Below are 12,629 nucleotides of genomic sequence, written 5' to 3' on the forward strand. Positions count from 1 at the left end.
CGATGATCCTCAGATAGTTGTTGATCCTGTTCCGGCACACCAAAGAAAATAACATTTCGTTTTCTTTTATTTCGTTCGTTGATTTCTTGTATTATTTCTTCCATTTCTAGTGGGTTCGAAGAAGATTTCAAAATCTGGTTATCATTTTTTAGGGCTTGTATTTCAGCCTGAAGTGAGAGAATTAATGATTTTAAGTCCTTAATCTGATTACCAATTTGTCTACAATTTATGCAAGACCAGTCACATCCCTTCTCTTCATCATTAATCAGTTCAAGCTCATTTTTACTAATGTTAACACAAGTATGTCTAAATACTTTAGTACACACCGAGCATTTTAACATTAAATTTGGTTTGTCTGATTTGCTGCAGCAAGAACATATTAAATTTGACGGCATATTTCCGAAAATACAGCTAACGATACGCTTATGTTCCTCCAAATACTTTAAAAAACAACAAGAAACAAAAAACAGACTGGAATGTGTTACCTTACTTTATGAATTTTTGTAATTAGCAAGCAATTAAAAATTATAATATACCTGTTCCAAAACACTAATTGCAAATCACTTTTTATACTAGTAAAAAGAAATCACAACAAATATCAAATATTAATACGTTGATTCGGTTATTAAAGAGATTCGATGTTGCTTCGATCGTGTCTCAACTACGTCGCAATGGGTGAAAATATTTCTCATGCATGTTGTTAAATGTTGCTATGTTCTTTTCAACTCTAGATCTTATTTCGGTTGTTTCGTATTTCGAGTTGACAACTGTTCCAAGGTAAAAAATATTTTTGAACTTGGGTATTATACATTTTCATTTCAATCAATCTTTTCACTAAATTATTAATGATTTTAATATAATATAAAGTCATACCTACATCCACATGTAGTTATTTCAAGGTTTACTTTTACTGTATGTATTATTAGAATCCCGTTTTTAGGAATATCCCAGTTTAAGGAATACAAATTTGAGGTCCCGAAACTTTTTCATTTACTCGTTAAGGGGGTAGGTGCAAAATCTTGGTCCAATGCTATTTAAATTCATAAGTATTTTTGAAAAATATAAATGCAGAAAGAACAATTACATTATTACCAAGGGCCGAAAGTCTCTGGAAAACTTCTATAATGTTTATTTTATTAAGTTAGTTTTTTAAGTTAGTTATTTTAAGTTCTAGCTGCAACAAACCATTACTTTTTCTGTTTTAAATTGGCTGAAACGGTAATAAAAATCTTGTCAAAACTGTTTTTTGATGTATTTACACACCCAGGAACAAAACACCACTTATTTGGCTTTATTTTTAATAATTAAATACGTAAAAAACTGCGCACATTCAAATACACTGAGTAAATAAGCATACAAAACTAGTCGTCGATCAAAGACGTTACGACTGCTGACGTCACAGACCGTAGCCTCGCTGCAGGGTACCGTTTTTCTAGCCTCCAAGAACATCAACATTATGAACTCATTTATCTTAAAAAATATACATTTTTAAACAGTTTTATGATTGTTACATTTTTATATATCTTGTAATCTATTGAATTTAACTATATTTAAAAATTAGTGAACATCCCTATTTAATGTTGGCGGTGGTCTCCAAGGTAACTGGAGTTTTATGTCAAAATTATTCAAAATCAGCGAAAAACCATTAATCTGGAGGTTTTGGGGGTCGCTTAGTACGAATTTCTTGTCGGCGATGGTCTCTAAGTTACCTGGTGCCCAGGGTGAAACTCATCGCCTGCAGTTTTATGTTGTAACCATTCAAAACCAGTAAGTAACCATTACTCGGGAGTTTTTGGGGTCTCTGAGTACGAATTTCATGTCGGCGATGGTCTCCAAAGTACCTGGTGCCTAGGGTGGAACTCGTCGCCTGCAGTTTTATGTTATATTCATTCAAAATCAGTCAATATCCATTACTTCGGTGTTTTGTGGGTGGCTAAATATATTTTTCATTAATAATTTTTCTTAAAACACTTTTATATTATATCCTAAAAAATTACCTATTTAAAAATTATTTTAAAATGTTGTCGCTTTTAAAGAAGTTGTCGTTAAATTTTGACACTAATGACATTTATGAAATTTTGACATAATTGGCATTTCAAGGGTAATTAAGTTATATCAGCGATTATTTGTGTTTTTTTCGGTATTATTTTAATTTTTAGATTTCTAGTGTGCTTTTATATAAAAAACAGTGGTTTTTAGAACTCTTTAGCGACGTATTAGTATAATATAATGTTGATGGATTACCGTCGAAGGCCGATATGATCAACCAAAAAAGAAGATGTATATGGTGATTTTTCTATTGACTTTCTTGGGTGTGAATCTGTCTTTTTATTTACTGCTCCTGGTTTAAAAACAAAGCATAGTATATATGTGAATACCTCAAAGCTACACTTTTATGTAGTTCTGTTCTTTTAAAATTTTTTAATTAATTATAAAAAAACATCTAAAAAGTGATACCGTATTTAAAGCAAAGTAAGTTTTTAATGTTGGTGTTTTGAAAAAGTCATATATTTTATACTTATTAGTTCTGTTAATTACAGAATAAATAATAATATTATAATATCAAGCTATTTAAGATTGGTATTAAAGGAATTTTCATTATCTACAGTCTATAGCTGCGCTGTTTTATAATTTTGGTTTTCGAAATTGCGGAAGAGTTTGTGTAACTTCAAGTAAGTAAATATATTCTTTTTATTTTATTTTACTTTTTTATTAATTTTTTCATTATATTATACAAATAAATTGATTATGCATACGTGCACTAAGATCTAATTTAACACGTATTTTTTAGATTACTGTATACCTACCTTGAAGACCATCGCCAACATGAAATTGATGCCCAACGACCCCTAAAACCTTCATAGTAATGGATATTGACTGATTTTGTATGATTATACCATAAAACTCCAGGCGACGAGTTCCACCCTGGGCACCAGGTATCTTGGAGACCATCGCCAACACTAAATTCGTGGCCGGCGACCCCAAAAACCCCCGAGTAATGGATATTGACTGATTTTTAATGATTATAACGTAAAACTCTAGGCGACGAGTTCCACCGTGGGCACCAGGTACCTTGGAGACCATCGCCGATATGAAATTCGTACTCAGCGATCCCCAAAACCCCCGATTATAAAGATTCAACTCATTTTCATCATATTAACCGAGTTCTAAATTTTTCATTTTCACCTCTTCGAGATGCACTTTTAAAATGCATTTTCTTATGGACAAAAATTTTTGCCCTAGATGAATTTAGTTCACAAACTTGCCTGACACTCTCTCTAATCGAATGCAAAAAGTTGCATGGCGATTCATCTTACTGCACAAAATTCCTAGGTTTAATGCTTCGTTGCTTCGTCTATATGAAGAAGGAGATATTATATAAACTCAACAACTATAAACTGTATAAAGATATACCATTAGACACTAGTTTTATAGCTCGCTAAATTTTTACTTACTTGGGTAAGCTTTTCTATTTAATCGTTTTGGTTTTCTCTTTCATTTATTCTAGTTGCGCAGTACGACTCAATTAATATTTGTGGGATTTATTGCAGCTCAAGTGAAAACAATTCAACGTGCTTGTCTTCTAAATATCGATGTTTACATCATAACTGTTTAAGTCTTCTTATTCTTCCATATAAGTATTTAGTCTGCCTGGTTTTCAGTTTCGCTCTACCGCCTTTTAACGTTTCCTTCTATCTTTCACCATTCTAAGTCTCTTCTAACGTGTTTAATAGCTTCTAGTTTTTCGTAAAGTCATGCCACACACACACATTACCTGTTACAACCAGTTAGACATATGCCTCAGTATACTCAAATCAGATATCAGAAAAGAGAAAAGATTACCTACTGAACCAATTGTTTAACAAAATTACATCGAAGGAAATATACAGTCCGAAAAATTAAAGAATACCCATGAACGAACATGTAAAACACGCTGTATTTTCCTGTCACCATGTCACACAAAAAATTGGCCAGCGCAAGTACATGTAATAATTATTGTTACATGTACTTGCACTGGACAATTTTCTTTGTGACACAGTGACAGGAAAATACAGCGTGTTTTACATGTTCGTTCATGGGTATTCTTTCATTTTTCTGACTGTACCAGATAATTGTTTTATTCAGTATTTAAAACATTAATTACCAAGAAAAAGCAGGCCCACCAAATGCAGCGACTTTAAACTAAACAATTTGATGAGCTACACACTTCAGTACAAAACCGAGTATTCCTTCTATAGTCGAGGAAATAAAGCTGGAAAAATGGCAAAACCTCGCAATTTTTTCGTCCAGCATCGATTTGTACAAAGATTTGGGATTAGGCTCATTTCACCCTCTAGTTCATTTTCTATATTGAGCCGTTGCAAGCTTTTGGTTTTGTAGAGGTGAGAACCACCCCTAATTGTAAAAAATTATAAAATAACATTTTAAACTTTAATATTGTCAACATTTGCTTCTTATTAGTTACATAATGATTGTTTTGTGCTTTAAGATATAATATCACAATATCCCAACCCTTACTCAACCCACAATATCTCAACCCTTGTTGGAGCTATATATGAAAAGTTTACTTATCCTAAAAGAATAATTTCGGCTTGCATCAATTTACATAAAAACTTGGGGTTAGGATCATCTTACCCTGTACTTCATATTTTATATCATGCTCAAGGGCGTTGATTATTTTTAGGGGTGTGAACTACCCTCATTGTCAAAAATTATATAAAAATATTGTAAACTTTAATATAGGTAAAATTTGGTTTTGACTGGTTGCATAATGATTGTTTTATGTTTTAGGATATAATATCATAATATTTCAACCCTTAAAAACCACCCTTAGTGTACATTGCAATTTGTATAAGTAGACAATTTAATAGATCTATACAGAAAAAAAGTAGAATTAAAAATTACAAAAACCTTTATTTACACAAAAATACGAATTTACAAATATATAAAAATACACATACAAATATTTTTTAGTCATGCAGTATACGAACCGGCTCTGTGGTATTATATAGGTACATTGAAAACGCTCCATAAGGGGACTATTCGAATTTTTCGAAAAAAAAAATTAGTTTTATAAACATACCTCCTTTATTTTTGGCGATAAAAAGTATTTTCAATAACAGTTTTGTAGGATTTTTGAAGAGTAATATGACTGTGTAAATTAAATTTCGTAAGATTTCTTAATTTTTAATTGAGGTGGGTTTAAAGGCTCGAATAAGGGGATGATTGCTCGTAAATAGATGTTTTAAACAGCTATATCTCTCTAACTGTTCACTGTAATGAAAATATGTGCATAAAAATAGTTTAGCTATTAAAAAATCTACAGTTTAGTAGTCTATTATTTTTTTCGTATCTCCAGTATTTTCGGAGATATTTTGAAGAAAATGATAAAAAATGCAAAATTGCAAAAAAATAAATTTTCCTTTAAACTCCAATTTTTTTAAAATTAAGCCTTTTAAATAGGTCAACCTTTTCGGGTGTATTGATAATATAAATATAAAAGGAATTACAGAAAGGCAAATACCAATTTTTAGTTACAAGAGTAGTTAGGGGGTTGTTTTCACTGTTTTTTTCGTAGAGAAAAATATGTACCGACTTTTTTTGATCATATGTTGCTCAATTTTTATGCTAGAAACTTTTTATTATTATTTTTTAAAAGATCTTATTGTATGCTTGAAAAAACACGATGTAAGTTTTCCTGGAAAAATGCAAAGTTTTCCCGTTATTTGGCTTTGATTATTTCAAATTATGCATTCGACGAAAAAAGCTAACCTTTAACATGCCGTATCTCGGTTTGTATTAGTCGTAAATATTATAGGAAAACTGTTTCGTTTGTGTTACTAAAAGATACAATTTCGATATCTACAGTTTTTTTGATTAAATGCATATTTTTCGAGTTATTCTAAAAAACCCTCTAAAAAAGTCGATTTTTCCGTCGAAAAACTGTTACTTTCAACCACGATTAACTCAAAAAATGTTAGTTTTACGAAGAAAATGTAAAAAACATTTTTTTCTTAAAATTACTTTTTGCATGGATTTACATGGTTAAAATGTAATAAAAAATTCCCACCCACGAGATGGGGTGGCAACTACCCCCAAGGTTTTAGCGTATAGCAGCATGATATAGAAAATGATCCTTGGACTATTCCCTACCTTCTGTGAAAATTTCCAGTAAATCCATGTTGGACGAAAAAATTGCGAGCCAAAATGCTTCATTTCCTCGACTACTATGCGAAAGTAGAATTGTATATATAGTAGTATGGTGGTAACTGGAACGCCATCTAATATAACTGGTATTTACTGTCACCCTGGGAGCTAAGGGTGGTAATACATCAGGTTCTTTTCAATGTTAAGTAGTTAAGGGAGAATGAAACATCTTACCTCGACGAACACCAAGTTTATTCTGATCTTTTAATTATATTATTTTCAATAATCAAAGTGTGTTATTGTTACAAATACACGGGTGCTTATTCAGCGCCCGTGGCTCAAGGATTCGACACTCAATATTTAAATAAACAATCAAGGTAAATGTTAGTCGATATTACACAATCTTGACCCAGTTCAATATTGGATATTATTTAATATAATTCATCTTCTGATACTGATAAAAATCTTAATCTCATAATCTTATTCCAGGACAGTAGCTAATAAGCCATTTGGAGTTAGAAGTCATTTAGGAACTATAAAGGCACTATTTTGTATGTGCGCTTCCATTTCAAAAAAGTTGTGAGTTCCGAAACAACGTTTGCTTGTTTCATCGACTTTAAGAAGGCAGTCAACCGAGTACAACAAGATACATTTTTCGATGGCCTGCAGGCAACAGGACTTGAACACTACGATATAACATTGCTAAAATATTTAAATTTTAATCAAACAGCATCTATCAAAATTTTAGATAGTCTTATCATCAGGGTAGGTTTTCATTCTGCTGTTGCTAGCATTCTTTTTGTCATCTCTGTGTCATGTCGGTCGTGTTTCTGCCTCGTATGTCATTATTCAGGCAACAATTCAGGCAAAAATATCAATTTACATGCAATTGATATAATTAAGTCACTGCCATTTGTGTGCAACAAAGATTTGTTAAATTTTAGAAATTTCCCGACTCCCACTGATTCTTTTTATCTTTATCCGGTTTTGCCAGAAGAGGTATCTGACACAATTAACTGTTTAAAAAATTCTAAATGTTTAGATATTAATGGATTGAATAGCAAAGTAATAAAAAAGACTAGTGACTTCATTATAGTTCCAATTACAAACCTTGTAAATTCTATTTTTAATTCAGGTGTTTTTCCTGACTGCTTTAAACATAGCAAAGTAGTTCCTTTATTTAAAAAAGGTGACAAAAATATTGTAGATAACTATCGTCCAATTTCAATTGTGTCTATTTTTGGAAAAATCATTGAAAAAATAATTAAAAAGCGTTTGTATCAATATTTTGAGTCAAAAAACTTCTTTAGTGGTACTCAATACGGATTTCGACAATAACGTTCCGCGGCAAATACTGTTATGAATGTGGTCACTGACATAGTGTCGAGTCTTGAGGATGGTATACAAACCGGTATTACTCTCTGCGACCTTTCTAAGGCATTTGACTGTGTCTCGAATGATATACTTTTGGAGAAGCTGGGTTAATATGGGGCCAGGGGAATCGTCCTGAAGCTTATAACATCGTATTTGTCAAACCGTTCTCAAGCTGTAAGTATACATAATTCTGTTTCTAATTTCAAACCTATTAATTATGGCGATTCCCAAGGCTCTGTCTTGGGACCACTATTATTTATAATATATAATAACCATCTAAGTAACTATATGTATCCTGTGGAAACAGTTTCCTTCGAAGATGATACTACTTTTATTTATCCAGCCAAGGAAAGTGGGACAGGATCATACATTTCAAATTTTGTCGAAAATAAGGCACAAAATTGGTTTTTAGCGAATAAACTTCAGCTTAATCAGTGCAAATCCCAACATTTATGTTTTAAAGGTATGGCAGATACCTCAAACTTAGATAACGTAAAGTTGCTTGGGATAACAGTGGATAGTGGATAGTAACTTGACTGGGAGGCAGCATATAATTAACTTAAGAAATAAATTAAGTTCTACTTTGTTTCTCTTGAGACCATTAAGGAAAATTACTATTATAAATACATTAAAAACAACTTATTATGCATTATTTCATTTAGATATTAGCTATGCTACTGTTCTTTGGGGTGATTCATCTGACTCCTTGGTGATTTTCCGTCTGCAAAAGAGAGCAATACGAATTATATCTGGCGTGAGCTATTTGGAGCATTGTCGCCCCTTGTTTTTTGAACTTAGTATATTATCTTTACCGTGCTATATATTTTTAGTGTTGTTGTTGAAATACACAGGAGATCTGTATCCCCTGTGAAACAACATGATATTCATAATTACAATACCAGACAGGCAGATTAATATCAGAATTAATCGTTACCGTCTAACTAAGTCCAGAAGAAATTCTTTAGATTACAAGCTCTACAACGTGTTGCCAGGTTATATAAAAAATTTAAGTCTAAATGCTTTTAAAAAACCGTGAAAAGAATTCTGAACAAGAACTGTTTTTATTTCAAGTTTCATTGAAGTTCATGGAAGGTACTCATCTATCTAATATCTTTTACTACTGATCTGTAATACAGTACTTACATACATAATTTATACTATTTAAAATTGAAATTTTTGTGATATACTTGTGTGTGAACTTATTATTTGTATATTTTAGGTATTTTTTGTGTATTTTAGGTATATTCTAATATTTTATGTATAGATAGGTTTTTACTTGTTTATTTTAAACCATTGAAGTCTACAAACCTTGTAATTGTGTAATGCAATTAAATAAATTCATTCATTCATTCATCTTAGTAGATTTGCGCTTATAATCATACATTTCATCTTAGTCCATTCTTTCACGGTTTTTGCTCTAAATTTTAAAGAACTGTTTGGATTGACATGAAATTTGGCATGCATATAGCTTACATGTCAAAGAAAAAAAGTGATATTGTGCCGATGTGTGCTTCTGCCCTGGGGGTGACTTTCACCCCCTCTCGGGGGTGAAAAAATATATGTCCAAAATAAGTCCCGAAATGAGTAAACTACCTAATTTTAAGTAACTTTTGTTCTATAGAGATTTTTCGCCAAGTCAACACTTTTCGAGTTATTAGCGAGTGAATTTTTCAACAAAATAACCACATTTTCAGACGGTTTTTCGCAAATAACTCAAAAAGTAAGTATTTTGTCGCAAAAAACGTTGTTAGCAAAAATATAGCCTATAAGAAAGTAAAAAAATGGTGTACGCGCTAGGTCTCTGGATCTCGTAGAACTAGAGTTATAGCCAATGAAAAATAGATTCATATTTACCAAATTTCAAATAGAATATTTCCACGTGAAATATCGAAAAAATTAAGCACTTTTTGGGAAAAACCCATTATAACTTTTTAAAAGTGTTTAAAGAAGCTTTATTTCTGTTTTTACAAAAACTTTTTAGCAATAAATTTAAGCAAGTTACGCTCAAAATAAAGTTGGTCCCTTTTGTTTTTGCAAAAATCGGGAAGACCAACCCCTAATTAGCAATTTAAATGAAATTAATCGTTACCGCTCCATAAATTATTTTACTTATGTTGTTTTTATATGATCTGTAAGTTTCATCGATTCAAGGTGCTTATTTTTGAAAAAATTTGGTTTCAAAATAAAATTTTTAAAAATTTAAATTTTGAAAAATATGCTTTTTTTCAAAATAACTTAAAAATTGTTAGAGATAACAAAAATTTCGAAAAACAAAAAAAGTCAGATTTGCTTTTCTGAATATCATGCATTTTTTGTTTTTGCGTTAAACAAAAATTGATTAAGATTTGGTGTTTCTAAATTTGCATACATTCGTGATCAGTGACTCGTTCAACCCCTGTTAACTACAGCCCTTTCAATAGTAAGGACTTTGAACGGATGAAACTTACAGATCATATAAACAATATATACACGAGTCAAGAAACTTGTGAAGTCGTAACGATTAAGTTCATTTAAGATACTAATTATTAGGGGGTGATTTTCTCGATTTTTTTACCAAAACCAAAAGGGAATAACTTTAATTTGAGCGTAACTTGTTTAATTTTGATGCTAGAAATTTTTTTTATAAAACAAAAATGAAGCTTTTTTTTAAACACTTTAAATAAGATGAAATGAGTTTTCCACGAAATGTGCTTCATTTTTGGTTAGTTCACGTTAAAGTATTCCATTTGGAATTTGACGAAAATGAACCTGTTTTTCATTAGCTATAACTCTGCTTCTGCTATGTGTGGAGGCGTGATGTATACACCATTTTTTTAAATTCTTTACAGGTTATATTTTTGCTAAGAATGTTTTTTCGACAAAATACTTGCTATTTGAGTTATTTGCGAAAAACCGTCTAAAAGCGTGGTTATTTTGTTGAAAAAATGAACATATTCACTGCCAAATAACTAGAAAAGTACTGACTTAGTGAAAAAACTCTATACAACAAAAGTTACTTAAAATTAGCCAGTTTATCCATTTTCCGACTTTCTTTAAACGAATATTTTGTCACCCCCAAGAGGGGGTGAAAACCACCCCCAGGGCAAAAGCACATATCGGCACAATATCACTTTTTTTCTTTGACTTGTTAGCTATGTGTATGCCAAATTTCAAGTCAATCCAAGCGGTTCTTTAAAATTTAGAGGTTTTGAAATATTTTACCGTTAAATCGTTATCTGTTTAGTATAGATTAGCATGTTAAATTTTCTGGCGGTTATATTAAATTGGTGTAGAATAAATCGTCTTTATTTTAAGACATTAGTATTGCGTCAGCTGCGTAGCAGATGATTTTAAGATGTTCTTCTCCCATTTAGTGTCCTTTTTATTCTTACTTTTTTATTATTTCATCCATGATCAGGTTCAACAATAGAGGACTCAGGGAAACCTCCTGCTTTATGTCATTGCCAGCTTTAATTGGGCCAGTTAGTCTTCTTGTATTCTTACTTTTATTGTGTTCTTCTGGGAGATATTTTCGATCGTTTTGATTATTCCTACAGATATCTCTCTAGCGTACAATAAGTCGATAACCTCCTTTGCTATTTTATCCTGTCGAATGCCTTCTTGAAATCCACGAAACATAAATATGCTGGTTTGTTTTATTCTAGTGATATATCTTGCGCTCGCTTTATTATAAATATATTGCCGCATCATCTTTCCGACCTAAAACCTTAGTTATTCTTCTGCCACTGTTATAATTTCATTCAGTTTGTTTGTTAATAATCTTGGTTGTTAATTTATTGTTGCTATCTGATTTTATATTTTTAATTTCCTTAATTCTTCCTTTTGGTATCCCTCCCCAATGTCTATTTCTTGGTTTGTCGTCACTTCTGGGATTGGTGGTTCATTTTCGTCACCTTTAGGTTTCAATGTTATTAGTTATTTCATATCTTTTCTTTGTCCTCTGATCACTCCATTTTTCTTTTTATGTTTTTTATGTTTCATAGAAGTGTTACATTTGTTTTACAGAAGCTTTGCCAGTGTTCCCGTTTTATTTGTCTAAAGTATTCGTTTCATTTCTGCTTCGTTTATAGCCATTCTGGTTCGTTATCGTTATCATTAGCAAACAGAGATCGAAAATAGTCTGCCCAAATTTCTTTCTGGACGTGTTTCGTTTTTATTAGTTCGTTCATCTCTTTTCTTTGTCCTCTGATCATTCACCATATTTCCTTTTGTGTTCCGTAGAAGTTGTGTTCCATCTGTTTTGAGAAGCTCTCCCAGTAATCCCTTTTTATTTGTCTGACTAAAGTGTTTGCTTCGTTTCTAATTCGTTTATAGTGGTTGTATGCCTGTTGTGTTTGTTGTGCTCTGTATTGTAACGGGTGTCTCAATAAGAATGGCTCTCGGCCATATCTCAGGAACCGTTTATAGTACAGCCTTGAGAAAAAAAAATTATAAAAAAAGTTGTCTCGGGAAAAGCCTGGAAATTATTTTCATAATTGTAGGTTCACCGCTAGTGGGCGTTATTGCATATTAAAAATTAAAAAATCAAAATTTTACAAAATTTGCCAAATGAAAGTGAATTGGAAATCCGATCATCGTATTTTTCATAAAATTCTGCGCATATTTGATTTCATACGTTTAAGTCTACCTTTGCAAATAAGAGGTAGGGGTGAGTGGGAATCTTGTTATGAAAAAATGGCTGTATGTCCGGTTCTGCTAAATCGAATTTTGCAAACTTGGTCTTGTTGAAAACAGATCTTTTTCGTCAATGTAAAAGTTATAAATTCGAACCAGCCTAATAAGTAATATGCCAGCTATGAGGCGTTATTTAATTTTTTTTAAGAAATCTAGTTTTCTTTGGAAAATATTAAATACAAGCATGCATTTTTAATCATGTATTACAAAATTAGATTAAATTAGCAATAGAATAGCGAAAACCGCATGTCGATACCTTTTATCTCGAGATATCGTAAGAAACTTGTAAATTTTAAACATAACTGTTACTGTCACTGGTAAACTAAGTTAACGAAAAGTAGTGTGTTATGGAAAGTACAAAGAAACATTTTCCAGATGTTAACGTATATAAATATAATTAATGAAAACAACAATAAGACAAACAACACAAAATA

This window comes from Diabrotica virgifera, chromosome 8 (assembly GCF_917563875.1).
Source record: "Diabrotica virgifera virgifera chromosome 8, PGI_DIABVI_V3a".
In the NCBI taxonomy this organism is placed as follows: Eukaryota; Metazoa; Arthropoda; class Insecta; order Coleoptera; family Chrysomelidae; genus Diabrotica; species Diabrotica virgifera.